The sequence below is a fragment of the Euphorbia lathyris genome, chromosome 6 (genome assembly GCF_963576675.1).
Source record: "Euphorbia lathyris chromosome 6, ddEupLath1.1, whole genome shotgun sequence".
Lineage (NCBI taxonomy): Eukaryota > Viridiplantae > Streptophyta > Magnoliopsida > Malpighiales > Euphorbiaceae > Euphorbia > Euphorbia lathyris.
Window position 1 is genome coordinate 980,658 of NC_088915.1, and position 22,315 is coordinate 1,002,972.

Genomic DNA, 22,315 nt, shown 5'->3' on the forward strand with positions numbered 1-22,315 from the left:
TAATTAATCTAAACACTAATTAATTTGCCTTAAAAAACAAAACACAATTTAAAAGAGTTAATTAAAAGAAAATTAAATGAAAAAATATTTGAGACAAAAAGGATTGAGCCCCTGTTAGTTTTGAAAAAAGAGAGGACGTGTTTGGACTTTTAAATCAAATAGGGATTAAAGTGGTAATTTTTGTAGCTTAGGTAAATTAGGGTTTGATCTGATTTTATCGAACGGTTCAGATCAAACCCTAACCTTATCCCTTATAAATTCTTTTTTTCACTCTCTCTCTTCATCCTCTCGTTTGGCTTGCCGCTATCTGTGCTTCCTCTGCCTCTCTCTAGTGAAAACCCAATTTTTCTCTTCGTTTGACCGATGATCGGTATTCTGTTTCTATATGGTGACGGTTTCCTGTTTTGGGTCTTCGCCTCCTTTTGAGACTCCCTCTAGTAAGGAAAACTCACTTTTTTTCATGTTTCTTCTTTTTCCCATCTTCCGTTTTTCTAATTTTGGCGTTGATTTTTCCCGATTTTTCCAATAACTCTGGATCAAGTTGCTTATGGGACTATTTGGGTTGCTTCTATGGATGGCTCTTCTTCTTCAGGCTTTTTCTATTTCTGGAGATCATCTCTATTTCTCATTTCCAGGTGACTTCAATTTGAGACTCATACTCTTTTCTTTTGTTAAATTTTCCATTTTTCTTCTTCAATGGTTTGCTTGTGTTCCTCCCTTGTTTTTAAGGATTAATATTTGTTTCTTTTATATGTATGTGATTATAACTATCTTGATACGTGGTTGAGCTTGAAAGCTATAGAGTTTGTATTATGATAAAGAAATGAAGCTTTTATTGTGAATTTTAATTGATTGATTTCAAATTTACACTCTTGTATCAGTATACTAGATATTAACAGTTTAAATTTTTTTGATTGGGCCGAGTAAGGTTATCTATGTTGATTGCTCACATACTTCATCTACTATTTTGTCTTTGCTTATTATATATCTACTTACATACACTTGGTTGAATTCTTTTCTAATAAAAAAAGCACTTTTTCTCTCTGATTTTATGTTGAATAAGATGCTTAAAATTGACCTGTCACATATTTTATTCTAACAATCTAAGTGAACAAGCAGTGGAATCCTTTGTTTTCTGCTTTGTTTTATATTTTATAATTGGGAAATATTAACATAATTTAGAGGGCAACTTGAATGAGGATGGAACTCTTGTAAGTAGAAAGCATCAGTTTTCGCCGGAGTTCGGTTTTCCTTTGCATCACTAGGTGTCCGTGTCAGTTTCGTTTCCCTGTCCATTTTCATTTGAAAGATATTTTATCAAGGTTATGTTTTAAAAATAGTGTTTCCGGTGTCTGTTTCTAGTCGGTGAGAGATCCTGAACGTCTTTGCTCTAATATTTAGAACCACGTCAGATATTTTAAAACTTTAAAAGATGTCCTTCTAAATTATGCTTTGATATAAGCAAGGTTGTAAAAAACGCTAGACCCTAGTCGGACGGACAGGCCCCTAACATGGATTCGTCGGGGTTTAATAGGATTTCTAAATTTCTCTCCCATTTTTACTACTTGAAGTAACATGAATTATATGATTTTCTTTATATAAAGGTTAATGAAGTATTTCTTATGGCATTATACGCAATAATTAATCATATTCTTACTCTCTAATTATGTTAGAGTAATATGTCAGGGAAGTCTTGTGTGTTCTATTTTTTCTAGTGGTCCTTTTAATAATAAATATGGAAATGATATATGCCAACTTCCTAATTAGTCTGTAATGAAAAGGTTCTTGATTCATATTGATATATGAGAAATGCTCTATATTATTTTTGGAAATCATAAATGATTGTCTAACTAAGAACACATTAAATATTTAATTGATGAAAATAACACTTAAAGTGATTGCAATAACAATAATTGATGTGCATACTTTTAATAATAAATATGGAAATGATATATGCCAACTTCCTAATTAGTCTGTAATGAAAAGGTTCTTGATTCATATTGATATATGAGAAATGCTCTATATTATTTTTGGAAATCATAAATGATTGTCTAACTAAGAACACATTAAATATTTAATTGATGAAAATAACACTTAAAGTGATTGCAATAACAATAATTGATGTGCATACTTGTATTAGAGCGTAAATAATACTTTCATGTAAAAAATTAGAACATAAACAAAAGAAAAAGTTGATGCTACTAGCATCTCTTAGGACTTCTATCAGTGGTATTGTAGCAGCTAGATTTGTTATTATAGAGAAAGCAGAATAGAGAAATAAAAAAATGTAGAGAAGCTTCATGATAATATGGTGGATCTCTAGGTACTAGAGTTTATCACTAACTAATCAATAGTAGTAACCCTATGTGTAATGAAATTTATGGACAGAGTTAATTATTTTCTTTTTCTCTATTGCTCTTTTTGTGCAGGAGAGACTACTCTAATTCAAAATGGCTTCAAAGTCTCATTGATTAGAATTCAGTATGGGTTCACTTGCCGATACCTTGTCCACCTTCTCTTTGACACATTTTGTGGAGTGAGTGCGGAACCATTCCACTTTGAATACATGGTATATTGCTTTTCCTTTATGTAATTGATGGGAATGGTTATTATATTTAAATGAATGGAGTTGATAATTTCAAGTTGATTGCCTTGAGAAGCTCTGCATTGTATAATCAGTACCTATATTTATTTATTTTTTTGTCAATTTTTGTGGTCTCTTGTTCTGTTTTTGCTTCTTAGGAAAGTGAGACTTGTCACCTTACTCCAAATCTTTGTGAAGTGTCTTTCTTCCTCCCTAGTTGCAGGAGTAGTATGATTTTTGCTCATGCTAGTTGCTCAACCAATCTAAATAATATGTATCATCCCTATAATGATATTGTAATTTTCCTTTTTGTATTAATGATTCAAATATTGTTACTACTTACTAGAAGATAGCCTTCATAGAAAGTTAACTTTCATATAATATATTTATATTTGAGCAAACAGTGCAGTTTAGTTGATTGTTAATTTAATGCAAAGCTTATGCAACTTTTTTTTAGTATTCATTTATTAGCTCTCTTCAATCCAAATAAAATATTAATGTAACAAATAATATTTACTTTTCATGAATTTCAATTATAAATCAATTATTAATTATTAAAAAAATTAATTTTAATCATACTGACGGAATAAAATACCGTCAAACATTTCGTCAGCAACTTTGACGGTTTTAACGTCAAGAAAAACGTCAAAAAGCTTTGACGGAAATGGTTGGTCAAGAAAAACGTCAGAGTGTTTGATAGAAATTCCGTCAGCATTCGTCAATAAATTCCACGTTTTTTCAGTCCGTCAAAGTTCCGTCGTAAACCTATTTACTGACGGAATTTAGGTGTTGACAGATGGAAATTTTCGTCAGTAAACAGGTATTTTCTAGTAGTGGTCTTAGCACCAAGTTTCTTTTAGAAAACCATCTTAAAATCACGAATTTCTCTTCGGTGTTTTATTTCAATAGCTTTGATTTGACTCAAACTTAGAAAGTGAACTAGACTCTTTACAACATAGTTTTTAACAACAAAAGTTTTTATCGCTATTCAAAACCAACCTTTTCAAATTAATCGTTTAGACTTCAACAACCCGTAGATAGCTAATGCTTGTCCGGAATCTCTGTGGGATCGATCTTTATACGTAAGTATACTGTATTACTTGGAGGGGTTAAATATAGAAAATGGAGGGGTGTAATTGCTTCTAGTTTTTTTTCAATGTTTTGGGAACACAACCCCAACCAAGTATTAATGTCCTAAAGTATCAATTAGCTCCTGAAACAAACTTTAAAACCAAGTCTTGAATATCATTAACTTGTGATAGGATAAACATTCATTTGACAATTCTAAAATTCTAAAATTGAATCGTCGGGTCATGAATAAAAACTTGAATAACTCTCTTTGAATAAATACTCATTTTTAGACATTTACCCATAGTTGAAACCTATGAAGCACGGATACTTCAACATGCCTGCGTGTCACGTATCCGATACGTTTTGGATACGAAAACTCCCAGAAACTTCTAGGATACGTTTCGGGGCCGTATCCATAATATTCAAAAGTTGGATACTCGTATCTGTCTGGGACACCCGTTTTCCAGACAAAAAACGATTATATTTCATTTCAGAAAAAATAGAGGTAAACAGAGCAATTATGGTCGATCCTTATTTGAAGGGAAAACGAGCAGGAATATCCAAAGGAGTACGTGGATCTTTATGTGCAACAATAAATCTTAGGTAAACCAAAAGACAGTGAGGAAAACTTTAGATGAACCGGAGCTAGAATCCCTATTTTTTGGTGAAGATATAAATAAACATTTAAGAAATAGATTTTTAGTATTCAGGGGGAAAGCTTTCATTGTTTTATCTTTTTTTCTCTGAACGTTTTTTTGACATCATTTATATTTCATGTATCTAATAATTATGGTTAGATAAGAGTTTTATAATTTCTTTTATGTCTTTATTTAGTTATATTACAAATATTCAAATATAAAAATATATTTTTAATATTTATAAATGTGCCCCAATATTTTTAATATTTACACGTTTCCCCCACGGTTCCGTGTCCTATGTTTTATAGAAAAGACGTTTCCCGTGTCCGTGTCAGATACGGTATCCGTATCCGTGTCCGGGTAACATAGGTTGAAACATTTCAACTTGTAGCACACAAACGCACCCATGGAGAGATACTTTGAGCCACCACTATGTCATTTTCCCTTTCACATGACACAAGATACATGACAGACATTTGTTTTTGTGTCATCTGAATATTTTTCGTGACAATATTTTAACTGTATGTCATCTGAAGGCGAAATAAAAAATGCGCTCGATTGTTAGATGACATTACGATTACAGAATCCTGTCATCCAAAGAAAACGTGCGTTTTCGTTAAATTTGATGCGCTCAACAGATGACACTTCTAGAAATGAATGTCATTGTATGCCGAAAACAAAAAAGCGGCAAATGAAATTTCACTTACGCGGCCATACCAAATTTTAGGCGCTCTATATCATTTGACTGAAATTTCAACTGATATATAAACCTTCTCTCAATCCCAAACCCAGTTTAGGTTATGCAAGAGCTTCATCCCTCTCATCCCTCTTTATCTTCATGGTTGATTTGAACATGCAATCACTGGGTGAGCTCGAAACACGATACTGGTAAGCCATATTTTCTTCGTTCCTAGATGTATTAGAGTATCATTGTTCCTTACTCTGTCTTTTCCTCATCCGATTTACTTTTGTGTATGTCGATTTCAGCAGTTGGTATAAGGATCTTGTGATTTTCAGACCTATCGTTGAAAGGTTTAGATCTCTCGCTTAGCTACACTGATTTTATTGTATTTAGATTCACTGTTGTAAAGCTTGGGTCTTTATCTTTTTTAATCTAGGGCAAGACACTGCCTGATACAGTAGATGGTATGAACTCATCTAATTCTTTTATGTGGGTTTGAAGTGAATGATTACATATATGTATGATGTTGTGGGTGATGATGAAATGATTGGTATGAACTGATTTGTTAGATATAACTGTTTAGGAAGCTAGGACTCATAGAGTTTATGTATGAATGATCATTAAGCATGTGGCTGATTAAGCATACTCTAAAGCTTTGAATGTTCATTGTGATTGGCACTACTCTTACACCTATAAGTTATACTACTAGAAGTGATTGAGTATGTGTATGTGTATAAAACATGTTTATGTTTGATGTTCTATTGATGTTTATGTTTGAGGTTCTATATGAGTATGTGTATGATTGTTCATTTGGGCATATAGCTTATTAATCATGCATCAAGTATTAGAGGAACATTGTAAAAGGGTCATGGAGCATGTGGCTGATTAGCCATACTCTAAAGCTTTGAATGTTCATTGTGATTGGCACTACTCTTACACATATGAGTTATACTGCTAGAAGTGATTGAGTATGTGTATGTGTATGTGTATGTGTATGAAACATGTTTATGTTTGATGTTCTGTTGATGTTTATGTTTGAGGTTCTGTATGAGTATGTGTATGATTGTTCATTTGGGCATGTAGCTTATTAATCATGCATCAAGTATTAGATGAACATTATAAAAGGGCTAGTGAGCATGTATGAAGCATGTATTAAAGGGTAAATTTAGGCTAATTGCATGTACTGATATGGCTTGCAAATGATAAGATATCACCATACTATTCTTTATTTGGACATGACCAATGATGATAAGTAAGGAATAAGTTGTCTTGAATAAGTAAGGAATAGACATGCACGAATAAGTTGTCTACTTGTTATAGCATGTTCACTTGAATATACATGTCTACTTGAATAAGTTGTCTACTTGTTATAGCATGTTAGAAAAACTCTTAAAGCTGAAAATGTTATGAACTCAACTGACTGATTTTTATTTGAACATGACCTATGATGATAAGTAAGGATTCTGAATGCAATTCATTTATGAAGCATGGATTGAAGGGTAAATTTAAGCTAATTGCATGTACTTATATGGCTTGCAAATGATAAGATATATTTTGATTAGATAGAATATACATATACATACAAACTGAATAACAAGCTCTACATAAAGGGTTATGTATGTGCATTGGCCATACTCTTACTATGTTTTTTTCCACTCGGTTTGATATCATAACAACAACATTAAACACGGTGATAGGTTTATGATGCATTCAACCCTTGAGGAGCCACGTTAGGATGATATATCCCATTCTAGAAGCAAAACTGAGAATAAGAGGAGAAATTTATTAGTGTATGTTTCATGTAGGTGATTATATCTTACTGATCTCTGTTTGGGAAATCCGGAGGGTAGCTAATTCTGATTTCAAATACACCCCTTTCATATGGGGTGTATTGGGGGCCTTTCATCGTGATTGACCATGTGAAGAAGTTACCATTGAGATGACATGTACATTATCATCCAAGAAGAATCATTAGGAATACACAGAAGAAACCAGGAAGGGTTACAGAACAACTATGGATTGACATACGTACCATTGATGGCCAGAAGACACTCTGGGTTCTCCATGTACAACTTATCCAAGTCAGCAATTATGTCTCCTGGAGTTTCAACAACGGGATCCATTGTTGGTAAGTTTTCTGGTTGTTGAAGGTATGATTCTGAATTATGATGCATATATTTATAGTGATATGATTGTGGTAAGTGAAAGGCCGTGAAAGGGGAAGGGTCACGTAATTACTACTGAGTTTAGGGATGTGTGTAATATTAATGACTTGCTTGGTTTTTGTAAATACCAAGACCTTTGGAATTATAGGCCTAATTATTACTCCAAGATATGTATTGACTTATGGAAGATTGGTTATTTTTTGTATTTTAATTCAGAAATTTATTGGTTATTCAAGATATGGATTGATGTTATAGGCACAAATGTAAACATATTATGAGTATTGGTCTCCAATAAAATTAAAACCATTGATATACAGAATTTCATCTTCATATTTTAGAATGTTTCTATATTCAGGTATAAAAACCAGAAATTCAAACGAAGAAGAAGGCATAAAGTGACATTTTAATTTTTAAAAATGTCATCTAAAATAAATGTTTCTGTCTGTAGATACCCATTTTTGTCTGGATCAATTTTTAAGTTTTTAATAAATTTCACTCAAAATTTGAACAATTCATGAATTATCCAGAATATATGGTATTATCTCGAAAATAATTTATTGGGAAAAAATTGTGCTATTAAGGCTAATTTGTCATATTTTGGTATAAATCGGTAAAAATATCGAGTTATATTCAAAATACGACTTAATAGAATTAATGTATAATTTTAACCTATTATGAATTTTATTCGAGATATGTTCCTTGTATTTTGAATAAAATTGAATTTGCTTGAATTCGAGTTATAATTTATTAATTAAGGTTCAGATGTCAATCAATCGAATTAACATTTCAATGCTTTTTTTTTTTTTTTTTTGGTAAGAAAGGAAAGGAAAAAAACAAAACCAACAAAAAACCTACACTGGGATGAGTCTAGGAAGGCTGACTCCAATCCTATCCTCTAGGAGAGAAGGCAAAAGAAAAGAAGGAGGAACAGATAGGATAGAAACACCTAACATTCTCCCATGCCCAGCAGCTGCTAAGCGATCCGCCACGCGGTTTTGCTCCCTAAAAATATGGGAGAAATTAAGATACTCAAAGGCAGGACGAAGCCTCAAAATAGCTTTGATGAGATTCTGGCACTTCAGACAAACAGCCTGGCTATCTGAAATCCTGTTAATAGCCTCCAGATTATCAGATTCCACCGAGAGCTTTTTAACACCCATGCGAATGGCGAGTTTAATACCTGACAAGATACCCCAGAGCTCCGCAGAAAAGGAGGAGCCCGTCCCCAAGTTATGGGTAAACCCCGCCATCCAATTGCCACCAGCATCCCGAAGAACTCCTACAGCAGCAATTCTGCCATTGCTAAGGCAGGAGCCATCAGTATTCAACTTAGCAAACCCTCTCTAGGCTTACTCCAGCCAACTAGCAGGATCTCTTTATCCGGGGAGGGGCGAACAAGGGAATCTCTTTCAAAGCTTTTAGTAATAACAAAGAGCTTCTTCGAGAAGAAAAACAGTAAATCAGGAATAAGGACAGCCTTACCCGCAAATAATTCTTCATTCCTCCACTTCCAGATTTGGTGACAAGTAATAGCAAAGAGGATGGCACCGTATTTATTTGTCGTAAACTATATTTAGAAATACCTATAGTCTAAATTGCGAATTATGATGTAACATCGTATATTAAAGTTAAAGTTAATATTGACTTTGGTTACGATTTATATTATAATTAAACGTTTAGAATATAATTGATTTCTAAATAACGAATTATGACAAATGGATACGAAAATTGAAAAGTCAATAAATTAACGACAAATGAACGCATAAAAATGAATTTTTGTTAATAAATAAATGTTACAGTATTATTATAATTATCTTTCTAATTATATCTATTTTCCAATAATTTTGACAGATCCGGAGGTCCGCTCGTCAATGTCAAACTTACCCGAAAATGCTCACTTTAAAATTGAAGACAATTTTTATATCCCGAAAAGCAAGATCAGAACGCACACTCGATTCAAGAATATTCTAAAAAGTGATCAAACCATATTCAAGTGACTGAGTTATCTCATTGTAGTACAAGTCCAACAAATCGGAAGTTCGGAGAATTATTCAAAACACGGGAAATTATCAGTTCAAGCCCGATTCCAAAGCACAGGTAATTGTTAGTTCAAGTCCAATAAATTCCAAAGCTCGGGATTTTGTCCGTGCAAGTCCAACGGCGTATGCTCGGGTCAGAAATAATTCAAATTCAAGCCAGATCCACATCAAGCTCGGGTCATAAATAATTCAAATTCAGTCTGAGTACACATCAAAGTTCGGGTCATAAATAATTCAATCCAGGTCCACGTCAAATTCGGGTCAGAATTCAGTCCAGCAGCGTGAGTCCGCAAAAAAATCACAATTACGGGGACCAAATGGCATTTTTGGCAAAAAGCTCAATAATTCAGCCGATTTGCGAGAGGCTTCTCGACAGTGAACAGCTGCATAGGAAAATAGACATAGGATTACAGTAGGAAATGGGAAAAAATGATGAAACTCAATAATTCACAGCAAATTTTCACTATAAATAGGAGAGGTTCATCACTGTAAGAAGGGGAAGGAAAAAAAACACTGTAAGGAGGACAAAACACAATGTAAGGGGATAGTAATTTTGTAAAAAACTAATAGGAAAAGCTTCACTGGAACATGAGTGAAGGAGCAAGAACAACATTGTAATAAACATTCGATCAATCAAAAGCAAGGGTAATATATTTCTAATCCATTCCTACATATATAAATATATCCATATCATTATTGTATCACTGCTTTTTTCTTTCTCATTTCATCATATAAATTAACTAAAGGATAACCAAAACCCACATTCACTCCCGAGCACACCAAAGGAAGGACCGAAACACCCTCCAGAGCCAATAATGGCTCTGGTTGCGCTTTCAGCATCCGTTTGAAGGGCGTGGAAGACTAGCTCCTACACAAAACCCGACTTCAGATCAATAGAAAACAGAGACTAGAACCGGATTGACAAACAGTAAAACCAAAAACACAGCGAAGCCATCCAATACACCACCTAAAAATCAAATAATTTCAGCCGAAGCCCAAACCAACACAGCAAACATCCACCAAACCCAAAAAATACGAGATAATCCGCATACCTCAACGAGTTCGTAGAACTCACCAAAAACCCGAAAAGAGATCGGAGTCGGGAGAGAAGAGAGAGCAAGGGAGAATTACACAACCTCAAGACTTAACCTTGCATGTAGGTTTCAGGCCTATAAACCTCCTCAAACACTCAAATTTCAGCATCTGAGGTGAGAAACCGCGCCAATCCCGGACTTCGTCTGATATAGCCCAAAAGGACCGTAATTAGACGAAAACCATGAAGGATAGTTAGTAGAACTAGAGAGAGAATGAAGGAGGGTGAGAACGGCGAGTGAGGCGGTCGGAGTTGACGGAGTCAAGGAGAGAGGATTGGCCATGGGAGATGAGGGGGCTGATTTCAGTGAGAGAAAGGAAGGAGAAGAAATGATGTGGGCGGATGAAATGGGTTTTCTACCCAAAAGGATGAACGTATAATGGGCTAATTACCCATTTAATCCATTAATACTAACCAATTTGATTTAAATCCCTGCTAATCCAAAGTCATTTCAATTAGGCCTTACCGAATTCACTATTTTAACCTTGTTTGTCACATATCTTTCAATTAAATTCCTCCATACTTCGATTAAACCCCAATTGCTTAAATTTGAGTTCGGTTAACCCCTTACGAATTGCAATCACCCCCCACTAGTCTGTTTAAGCGATAATTTAAATCCAAAACCTTTGTTAAGATGTTTCAAAAAGGTCTTCTTCCCTTTTTATTTTACCCGTTATTAATTATCCTGCTAACTGAATCCATTCATTTCAATTTCGTACAATTACGTGAATAAAGTTAATTATTTCTATCGTATGGGTTCACACATATAATTATGAATTTTGAGATAACGTCGTTCGAATTGATGTGAAAACGTCCTTCGAATCCATAAACCAAATTAATTCGAATCGATGTGAAAACGTTGTTCGAATCCGTAAACCAAATTAGTTCGAATCCATGTGAAAACGCCATTCGAATTCGTAAACCAGATTAATTCGGATCGATGTGAAAACATCGTTCGAATTCATAACCAAATTATTTCGGATTGATGTGAAAACATCATTCGAATTCATAACTAAATTAATTCGGATCGATGTGAAAACGTCATCTGAATCAATAACCAAATTAGTTCGGATCGATGTGAAAACGTCATCCGAATTCATAATTAAATTCGCTCGGATTGATGTAAAAACGTCATCTGAATTCACAATTAAATTAATTTGGATTGATGTGAAGACGTCATCTGAATTCATAACTAAACTAGTTCGGATCGATGTGAAAACGTCGTTCGAATCCATAATCAAATTAATTCTAATTGATGTGCAAACGTCGTTAGAATTCAAACCTAAACCCAATAACCCCAAAACACCCACGAGTATCTGGTTTATATCAACAATTCAAAGCAAAACAAATAGCAAACACATAATATCACAATAGTACCGATACGTCGGGCGGGGTAGGGTGAGATCACATCTCTTCCCTAACCGGAAAAACGAACCTAGATCTCTCCAAAGACCATCCTTACCAAACCTAAACCATACAGAGTCAATCCAAACATATAGGGCGACCAATCACGCCCGTACACGTATTTTCAAGTGATGATTGGTGGCGACTCGAAACCTTAAAACACAAGAAAGACGGATCGAGCCGGCCACGCACCCCGACCTGCGTAAAAACCGGAAGCCAGGGAGCGACAATGTCATATGAAAAAAAATCATTTGACATGATTGATTAAGACCTGTGCTATCTAAACAGGCTATAACGGCAGAAATTATTATACGAACTGTCATCTCAAATTAAATAAGCCAATTTCCCACATGCTAACCTGACGGTTTTAATTGTTAGAATGTCATGTGATGACATTAAAGGTGACGGTAGTAATAAATAAGCTACATCGTAACAAGGGTAAGATGACAGTAAGAAAATAGGCTAATGTCATTTGTGATGACGAAACATGACAGAACATGTCCGTCATCTAAAGGTGCAATAGAAGGCATCGACCCCGTGACAGATTTATATCTCGCGGGACGACGATTTTTAACCGTCGTCTGAAGAGGGTTTTGGTGTAGTGCACGAGCACATTAAATAGCTCGATTATTTTTCTTTGATGTGGGATCCACACTTGTTTTTAACTATAGGGCTTGCCTCAAATACTAACCGAAACCACACACATCGAACTAGGAATTTGATATGATTAAGGCCTTTTTTCATTTCGCCACCACATAAACCAATAGCCTACCCGAAATCATTTTCCCTTGTTCACCATTTTGAGTGTTGCCCTTCTTTTGCCACCACAATATAACCCTATTCCATCACTTTGTATCCAAAAATCCCGGAATCTATGAGTTTCAAATAGATAAATATGAGTCTAAAAAAGAGAGCATCAAAGCAAAAACATATACATTCTTTGGCTCACACACATTACCCCCCTACTAATACAATTCTCACATTCCAAAAAAAAGCTTATTCAAAATTTGTGAGAAAAAAGGGGAAGAAAAGAAAAGAAAGAAAGAAATAAATGGTCTCAACTACCCAATAGTGACTTAACATTTTAGAAACTCAATAAGATTCTTAAGCCTCATTTCCATCATAATCACACCAAACCTCAACCCTTCATTACAACCCAATTAAGTCCTTTTGATGAAATCATAGTAAGGAGGCATAGTGGTAGAGGTTGGATGACCGTGCAAGCCCACGATAGTTATCACTTGTGTTGGAAAATTGAGAGAAAACACCTTACTCCGAACACTTGAGCGTAAAGAGTGAATCCTATGTGAGGTGTTTAACGAGTTCATTAAGTATCAACAATTTGAAAAATGTCTCACTAATGGCCAAAAGTATAAATTAAAAAATCGTTTAGTTACTCAAGGTGTTTATCATGTTTCGGACGGCTCAAAATTATGATCTTCTACATTGTTACTTGAAATGAATCATGTCTCATTGTTGATTTATTTGAGTGCTTGAACAAGCAAAAGCTTAAAGTTTGGTGATGTTGTTGCTATCTATTTTCACTATGATTTTGAGTCATATTTTCGTTCCTTTTTAATGCATTTTTAATGCTTTAGTGTTAATTTTGTAAAATTTCACTTCATTTCACATTTTCACACACTATCACGTGTTTTAATTTAATTCACGAGTTTTTCTAGCATTTTTTCCACACTCTCACACACCCCACAAGATTGACAATTATTCTAGTAAGCTATAGGACAAAACAGGGACGCATTCTGAGAAGGGAAGAAGAAATGACGAGCAAAACAGTTTTTAGGTATTTTTACATAGGTCTCGGCGAGACCTATATAGGTCTCGGTGAGACCTAATTAGATCAAAGAGAGGTCTCGGCGAGACCTCCCTAGGGCTCGGCGAGACCTAGCAAAATTCACATAATTCGCAGCCATCAGGTACAGGTCTCGATGAGACCTGATAATTTCAGCAAGTTGCAATTGGCGGCTCCTCCTTTCTATGCAAGCCCATACTCTTCCCCAATTTGACTTCTCAAAGACATTTAATGCACCAATTCAGTACTTTGGAGGCTACCAATCATCAAATTCAGATTATCATCTTGAATTGAGCAAAGATTAGCCTATAAATAGACATAAGATGTATGAGGAAATCTGACACACTTGTAATATTCATTGTAGCCAAGCTTTGGGAAATTGTCTTTCCTTTGTTTTAGTTTGTTTTAAGTAGTTTCTAAGTTCAAATTCATGTTTTTAAGTTATTTCCATCTTTTGTGTTCCATCTCTTACTTTCACTAAGTTTCACTTTGTTTCACTTTGTTTCAGTTCAAGTATTGCTTCCCCAATGACCAAGCACTAATTCTTCCCAACTAGGGATGAGGGGAATCTTGCTAATGTTTTGAGCAAATTTAGAAGTCTATTTAGTTAAAATACCCGAAAAGAAGTTGTGTTTAAGAACTAGGAAGGTAAACTTAACTCATATTTTGGTCAATCGCTTTTTACTCACCATAGTATCAAGAGATTGGTGGAAAACTACATTTTTAGACTCCATAGCAAGTCGATGTGGTTTCCAACACTTTAATGTTAGAATTTCTCATTTACTTAAGGCTTTCTTGTCGTATTTAAGTAACCATTAGCCAGGTTAGGTAAATAGGAGTGAAGGAATAGAACGAGGTGATCTAAGGTCTTAGCACCAAGTTTCTTTTAGAAATCACCATCTTAAAATCACGAATTTCTCTTTGGTGTTTTATTTCAATAGCTTTGATTTGACTCAAACTTAGAAAGTGAACCCGACTCCTTATTGTTTTACAACATAGTTTTTAACAACAAAAGTTTTTATCGCTATTCAAAACCAACCTTTTCAAATTAATCATTTAGACTTCAAGAACCCGTAGATAGCTAATGCTTGTCTAGAATCTCTGTGGGATCGATCTTTATACGTAAATATACTGTATTACTTGGAGGGGGTAAAAGATAGGGAATGGAGGCGTGTAATTGTTTTGGAAACACAACCCCAACCCAAGTATTAATGTCCTAAAGTATCAATTAGCTCCCGAAACAAACTTTAAACCAAGTCTTGAATAGCATTAATTTGTGATAGGATAAACCTTCATTTGACAATTCTAAAATTCTAAAATTGCATCGTCGGGTCATGAATAAAAACTTGAATAACTCTACTTGAATAAATACTCATTTTTAGACATTTACCCATAGTTGAAATACTTGAACTTATAGCACACAAACGCACCCATGGAGAGATACTTTGAGCCACGAACATATTAAATAACTCGATTATTTTTCTTTGATGTGGGATCCACGCTTGTTTTTAACTATAGGGCTTGCATCAAATACTAACCGAAACCACACATATGGAACTAGGAATTTGATATGATTAAGGCCTTCTTTCATTTCGCCACCATATAAACCAATAGCCTACCCGAAATCATTTTCCCTTGTTCCCCATTTTGAGCCTTGCCCTTCTTTTGCCACCACAATATAACCCTATTCCATCACTTTGTATCCAAAAATCCCGGAATCTATGAGTTTCTAATAGATAAATATGAGTCTAAAAAAGAGAGCATCAAAGCAAAAACATATACATTCTTTGGCTCACACACATTACCCCCCTACTAATACAATTCTCACATTCCAAAAAAAAAGCTTATTCAAAATTTTTGAGAAAAAAGGGGAAGAAAAGAAAAGAAAGAAAGAAATAAATGGTCTCAACTACCAAATAGTGAGTTAACATTTTAGAAACTCAATAAGATTCTTAAGCCTCATTTCCATCATAATCACACCAAACCTCAACCCTTCATTACAACCCAATTAAGTCCTTTTGATCAAATCATAGTAAGGAGGCATAGTGGTAGAGGTTGGATGACCGTGCAAGCCCACGATAGTTATCACTTGTGTTGGAAAATTGAGAGAAAACACCTTACTCCGAACACTTGAGCATAAAGAGTGAATCCTATGTGAGGTGTTTAACGAGTTCATTAAGTATCAACAATTTGAAAAATGTCTCACTAATGGCCAAAAGTATAAATTCAAAAATCGTTTAGTTACTCAAGGTGTTTATCATGTTTCGGACGGCTCAAAATTATGATCTTCTACATTGTTACTTGAAATGAATCATGTCTCATTGTTTATTTATTTGAGTGCTTGTTCTTTTTCTTTGTTTTCGGATTTAATTTGCTTGAGGACAAGCAAAAGCTTAAATATTTGTTTTTCATCAATGATTCCATGACTACTAAATTGAATATCCACAATATTTCGAAATATTATGGATAATCAATTACTTTTAGTTTGCATATATTATATGAGCAATGAAATTTAATAGTGTGTTTGTTCGGTTGGATAAGGTGTATGCAAATGTTACTGCTATCTGTAGGTTTCCTGAGGTCAATGTGCTTAATCTACCTTTCCGTCACTCTGACCATTGCCCTATCCTTATTAAGATGGTCAAAGGAAACCGGCTGAAAGGTAACAGACCTTTTAGGTATCTTGTGGCTTGGGATTCTCATCCCGAGTTTAAGAATTTTGTTAAAAACAATTGCCAACCTCACTCTAATGTCCTTCTTGCTGCTGAGGAGTTCAGGAGAAATGTGGCTGGATGGAATAAAAACATCTTTGGCCACATTATCAGAAGGAAAAACAAGCTTTTGAGAAGGATGGAAGGCATCCAACGTTGCTTAGAGGTCCGCTTCGACCACAGCCTGAATGGCCAGCTTAGATCTCTCCAGAACGAGTTGGAAGCAGTGCTTAGACAGGAAGAGCTCCTTTGGTTCCAGAAGTCTAGGAAGACTTGGATTCAAGACGGGGACCGAAACACCAGGTTTTTCCACCTCTCCACGATTATTAGAAGACAGAGGAATAGAATCGACATTATCAAAGACGCCAATGGTGTTTGGATTTTTGAGGAGGAGGACATTCGGCGTCTTGCCCTTGACTTCTACAAGGACCTGTTCAGAGAAGAAGCGGTGTACTTGGAGAGTGCCTACTCTGATACTTCCTTTCCTCGGTTAGGGGAGGATGCTATTAAGGATGCTTTCCATCCAGTTGACCTCAAAGAAATTGATCTGGCCTTCTCCAGCATCGGTTCCACTAAGGCTCCTGGGATTGATGGTATCCCCGCTAGCTTCTATCATAAACACTAGGATACTGTGAAAGAGGGCATTTACAGCTTTGTGTTAGGTGTTTTTGGTGGTTCTAACGATATCAAGTTGGTTAATAAGACCCTCCTTGTTCTGATTCCTAAGGTTGATAAACCTTCTTCCTTTCTTCAGATGAGACCTATCAGCCTCTGTAATGTTTTGTACAAAGCTATCACCAAGATTGTGGCTAATAGAATCCGAAAGATCCTGCCGGATATTATTAGCCAGAATCAAGGGAGCTTTGTTCCTGGTAGACAAATGATGGATAACGTTGTTATTGCCCAGGAGGTTGTCCATTCCATGAAAATTAAAAAAGGAAAGAAAGGGATTGTGGCTCTTAAACTGGATCTGGAGAAAGCCTATGATAGACTTAACTGGAGCTTTCTTCTGGATAGTGTAGCCAAAGCTGGTATCCCAGAAAACTGGAGGAATCTGATTGAGAAATGCATCTCCTCTCATGTGTTCCAGTGAACCTCCTTCGAATCTAAACTTCGTTATTTGTCCTTGAGGACTGAGAACCGAATCTAAGATTGCATGACAACTAGTTTAGGTGTAGGACACAATCCTGGTATCTGTAAAAGCATGAGCTAAAGTTTGCATTTAGGCCCTACTTTTGAAGAAATGCTAAAATCATTACTTAGGTAGATAACTTAAGAATTGAAGGCATGTGATGTTAAACTTGAGTTTGGGGAAAACTAGTAAACACAAAATTGAAACCCAAAGAATTGTGAGTTGAATTTGAGCCTAAGAGCGAACATCAAAAAGCTTTTTTTCTTGACATTTTTGTGTGAATGCTTTGACTTGTGGAAAGATTACAGATTTTGCACCTAATACTGTGTTGAACCTACATGCAATGATTTGAGATGATAAACGATGAATCAGCCTCATTAGAATTAACCATTTTCTTTACCTTATTTTCTCTTTTTCATCCACTCTAGGAAGCCCCTTTGAGCCTATATTTTTGTAGTTGATAGATTTTTCTTTCGTTCTAACCCAATTTTTGCAAACCATCATTTGGTTTGCTACTTAATCCTAAAGTTTTTGCAAAGCTCACATCGAGCCTTTGTCGTTCTAGCGCTTTATCTTTGTTTATGGCATCATAGTAGCAAGCCAAAAGGGTAAAAAGTGAATGAGCACTATCCCAAAAAGAAAAAAAAAGGGGAAAAAGAAAAAAAAAGAAAAAGAGAAAAAAAAAACAAAAAAAAAGAGAAAAGAAAAGAGACGAACAAAAAGGGGAGAACTTCATTCCCCAGTTCTTAAAATCAAAACGTCTCAAGAAAAACGTCCAAAAAAAGAGATAATGAATGAATAAAAAGCTCAGTCACTTTATATTTGCTAAAGCCATTTGAACTTTGTTTTTCTAGCGCTAGAACTATTAACCCTTGTTGTACCTTTAACCCTCTAAACACATTACAACCCCAATTCGAGGCTGTTTTTGATATCATCGGAGTCATATAGCATAGTAGAGGAACTCGGATGAACGTGCAAAATCAACGTAATCCTAAGCAAGAACATAAGCCGAGAGTAAACACCTTAGCCACCAAAATTGTGTAAAATGAGTAAACTACCTATGATGAGGTGTTTTACTTAGCGATCCCCTCAAGCTTGTTTAATTGAACATGTGTCCTTTTTCTTAAAACATATGACCTATGATAATTGAAATCCGGCTTTTGGATATCGTGTCTCTACTTTGTATTTCCGAATGCATGTAATTACAGATGCTCGAAATTGTGTCAAGCACCTAGTCAAACCGGGAGGTTTTCTAGCTTGCTTGTGATTGCGGGTTTAGTTTTTAGTTTACTTGGGGATAAGTAAAGTTTTAAGTGCGAGGAGGTTTGATAGGGGTCAAAAACCCCTATCTTTGGGTATGGTTTTAGGACGGGTTTTAGCGTTATTTAGTTAATAAGCGAGCAATTCTCGCATTTAAATACTTTTGTGTGAGTTAGTTAGAAATTGGAAATGTTTTATTTACTTTTCATTGTTTAGGATCGTTTTATGATCAATTTAGGCAAATACGGCCAAAATGGCATGCATATTATAATTCCGTTATCTTTTGAAGCTAATTGATCCGTCAAAACTCGCACCAAACGAAGCGTTTGCTTAAATAAGCGATTGGCGGGTCAATTTAGCCTTGGACTAATGTTATGTGGAGTTTTTGTGCATGCACAGGGATAAGTTCGGGCGAAAAACACGTTGTTTGCATTCGGCATCCGCGTGGGGGCGTATCGGGTAAGACTGCTCGACGAGCAGGCTGTGCCTGCTGGCGACGAGCAGTGCCTGCTCGCCGAGCAGCTCGCCCTGCTCGGCGAGTAGACCTGCGGGAATTGGTCAAAAAGACCAATTCCACCCCCACGATGCCACGATGGACCCCACGACTTCCTACCTGCATAAGGACACGAAATAGGTCAAGAAAAAGGCCCGAGCCACGCCTATAAATAGGATTTTTCCAATGTAATTAGGCATCTTTTATCTTTGTAATTTTCTTAGCTTTTCATCTTGAGAAATCCTCTCCACCTCCTCCATATCCTTCAAACCTCCATTGAAGACACCTCCGAAGCTCCGTTCACCGAGGATTGCTCAAGCTCCATCCTTAAGTCCTAGGAAGACGCCTGCATTGGTAGACAGGTTCCTGAAAGGGATTTTTCTTCTTTTATATTCTGTCTAGCCTCTAATACATGTTATGAATCCTAGGCTCATTGTAACTTCGTGACAATACTTTCATCTTTGATATATATTATAGTTCTTGTTCATTCAATTGTTTTAATGCTTTAATCTTTGTCTTACGCTTTGTCTGATTGGTTTAACTCATTCGATAATCCCAAAATCAAGTTGGCACATATTGCGAGCTGAATCTGACCTAGTCAGTGCCTATAGGATTGACGACCCTATAGAAGATTAAGCCCAAATTGCTGAGCCTTAGAGCTAGTTTCGGCCTTACAAGGGAATCACGAACTAGGGACTTTAGGAGGATAGGTCGGGTTAATCGCCTCGGACACAAGTGACTTAGGTTTTAATTCAATTGCTTAAACAATCTATTTTCATTATCATCATATCCCTTCATGTTCCTTCGGATAATTGCACTGGTAAAAGATCACTTAGGAGTAGTTTAACTTAATTAGGGGTAGAGTAACTTAATTAGGCGTAGAATAACTTAGTTAGAATCAGATAACTTAGCTAGGAATAGTATAATTCAACCTAGGAGTAGATTAACTTAGAAAACCCAACTCAAAACCCCCTAAGCCTAGGTAACACCTGACACCAAGTAACTCGATACTTGCAGAAATAAATCCTGTGGACGATAACCTGGACTTAACCAGAAATTTATTACTTGATAACGACGGGGTACACTTATCCCTTAGTGAGTCTCGCGGTACGAACGTCGTGAGGCGCATTTGTTCTTTTGCCTTATGAAGTTTCCAAACCTACATATATTATTTTTAGAAGGATATGGCTATTGAATTATTTTTTTAAATCAAAACCAAAGGAGAAATCCAAATAGATATACCTTGCAATGTTTAAGTAATAAAAAAATAAAAAATATCTAGAATGATAGTGAAAAATCCGAATCCATCTAGAAAAGACATGATTTTAACTTAGTTTATATTGTGTAGGAAATATGACATTGAAGAAACATGAAGAAAATTCATGTCAAAATATGAGTGATTCAACAGATCTTCAGAAACAGGAAGAAAGAAAAAAATATATTCTAGCACTGATTGCAGAATGTGGCCGGCGAAAATGAAAACGATCATTTCTTACAAGAAAGATGATAAGAGGCTGCAAGTAACTTGAGGTTTTGAATTAATAATTTACTTTTATATTAACACGTCCCTCTTACAAATAAATTTGCATTATTTAAAGGCTTAATAGGTATCCAGCCCCCTAAACTTGTTACTTTTTTTCACCTGGCCCCTCAACTTAGGGGACAACCTCTCAACCCCTTTAACTCTCCAAAAACATCACATACAACCCATTAAACTTGCAAACTTTTTTCACCTGACCCCCTCAACTTAGGGGACAACCTCTCAACCCCTTCAACTCTCTAAAAACATCACATATAGCCTCTTAATGGAATAAGTTGGGATTGCACTCATTAGAAAGCGCGTGACGGTTGGCTTTAGAAACTTAAACGGTAAAAAAATCCTTTTTCTTGTTAAATCCCTAACGTTCTTCTCCTCAGAAATCCTTCCTTCCTCTTTTCCGATTCCTTCGATTCACCTCTTTTCTGTCTTCGATCGGTCTCCGATTCAAGTTCAATAGTAAGTATCATCTCCTTTATTCCTCCTCTACCTTCTTCTTTTTATTCTTCTCCTTCTTCTTCTTCTTGTGGTTTGCCTCTTTCTTCTTTTGAGATAATTCCTATTTTTTGTCAATTAGGTTAGGGCTTGTTTTGTTCTTGAAACCGATTTCATGGTGGGTACTCATGAATCATGTTTTTGTGGTGAATATGTTGTACTTAAGGTTTCGTGGAAACCTGCAAATCAAGAAAGAAGACTCTACGGATGTCCAAATTATGGGGTAATTTACTGGATTTACATGGAAAAATTTAAGAAAAAAATGACATGTGGCATTGGTGTGGTCAACAGTCAATCGCGTTTTCTACACGGGTCAATATTTTGACCGGATATAGGGGTGTAAGAGGCTGTATGTGATATTTTTAGAGAGTTAAGGGGGTTGAGAGGTTGTCCCCTAAGTTTAGGGGGCCAGGTGAAAAAAAGTTACAAGTTTAAGGGGTTGTATGTGATGTTTTTAGAGAGTTAAGGGGGTTGAGAGGTTGTCCCCTAAGTTGAGGGGGTCAGGTGAAAAAAGTTACAAGTTTAAGGGGCTGGATGTCTATTAAGCCTTATTTAAAAAGTTCATGTTTAGGAAGAGTTAGTTTGATTGATTGGTTTGTTGTGTTATTACGTTGTATCATCAAATGCCTTTGTCAAATGTTATTTATTTTCAGAAGTTCATTTGTGGTCCTTGTTTCATATTGATATTTTGGTTTTGCTGATTTTTTTTTGTATTGCTTAAACTGTTCAAACTTGATGAAACCCATATAGCAAGAACATGCTTCAGTTTATTATGATTAGTTCAATTAGTTTTGCGCTTATTCTCTTGACTAGATTATGGTAGTTTAACTTGTCATCAATTTATGGTTGTCTATAATTCATACTACTTATTCATGCTATCTCAACTTGAAATTTATTGTATTTGTGCAAATTTATCAAAATTTGTCAACTTGAGGACTTAGCTATACAATTAAGTAATAGTGATATTTTAATTATTAGATAAGTGTTTAGTCTATTTGTTTAACCACATTTTGATTTTGATTTCCTTTATTTTTGCTTATGGAATATTTTTTATTTTTTTATTTTTTGAATCTGGAATTTCAAGTTTGATTTGTATTTGCATGATTATTTCGTGAAAAAGAAGATGCATCTTACTGGTGCAGCTTTTAAGAAAGAAGCCAATGTTTGTACCAAACCTGTTGGTAACAATTCTTTCTCTTCAAAT

General features: G+C 35.3%; 1 long non-coding RNA gene across 2 annotated transcripts; it reads left to right on the forward strand.

Annotated features, from left to right (window-relative positions):
* Positions 1-272: 272 nt before the first annotated feature.
* LOC136233363 (uncharacterized) lies at positions 273-2,902 on the forward strand. Of its 2 annotated transcripts, XR_010690802.1 has the most exons (4): positions 273-437; positions 542-635; positions 2,430-2,569; positions 2,743-2,902. It is a non-coding gene; the product is annotated as an uncharacterized lncRNA (long non-coding RNA). The 2 variants fall into 2 exon arrangements; XR_010690801.1 differs by having other exon boundaries at positions 2,430-2,902.
* Positions 2,903-22,315: the final 19,413 nt, after the last annotated feature.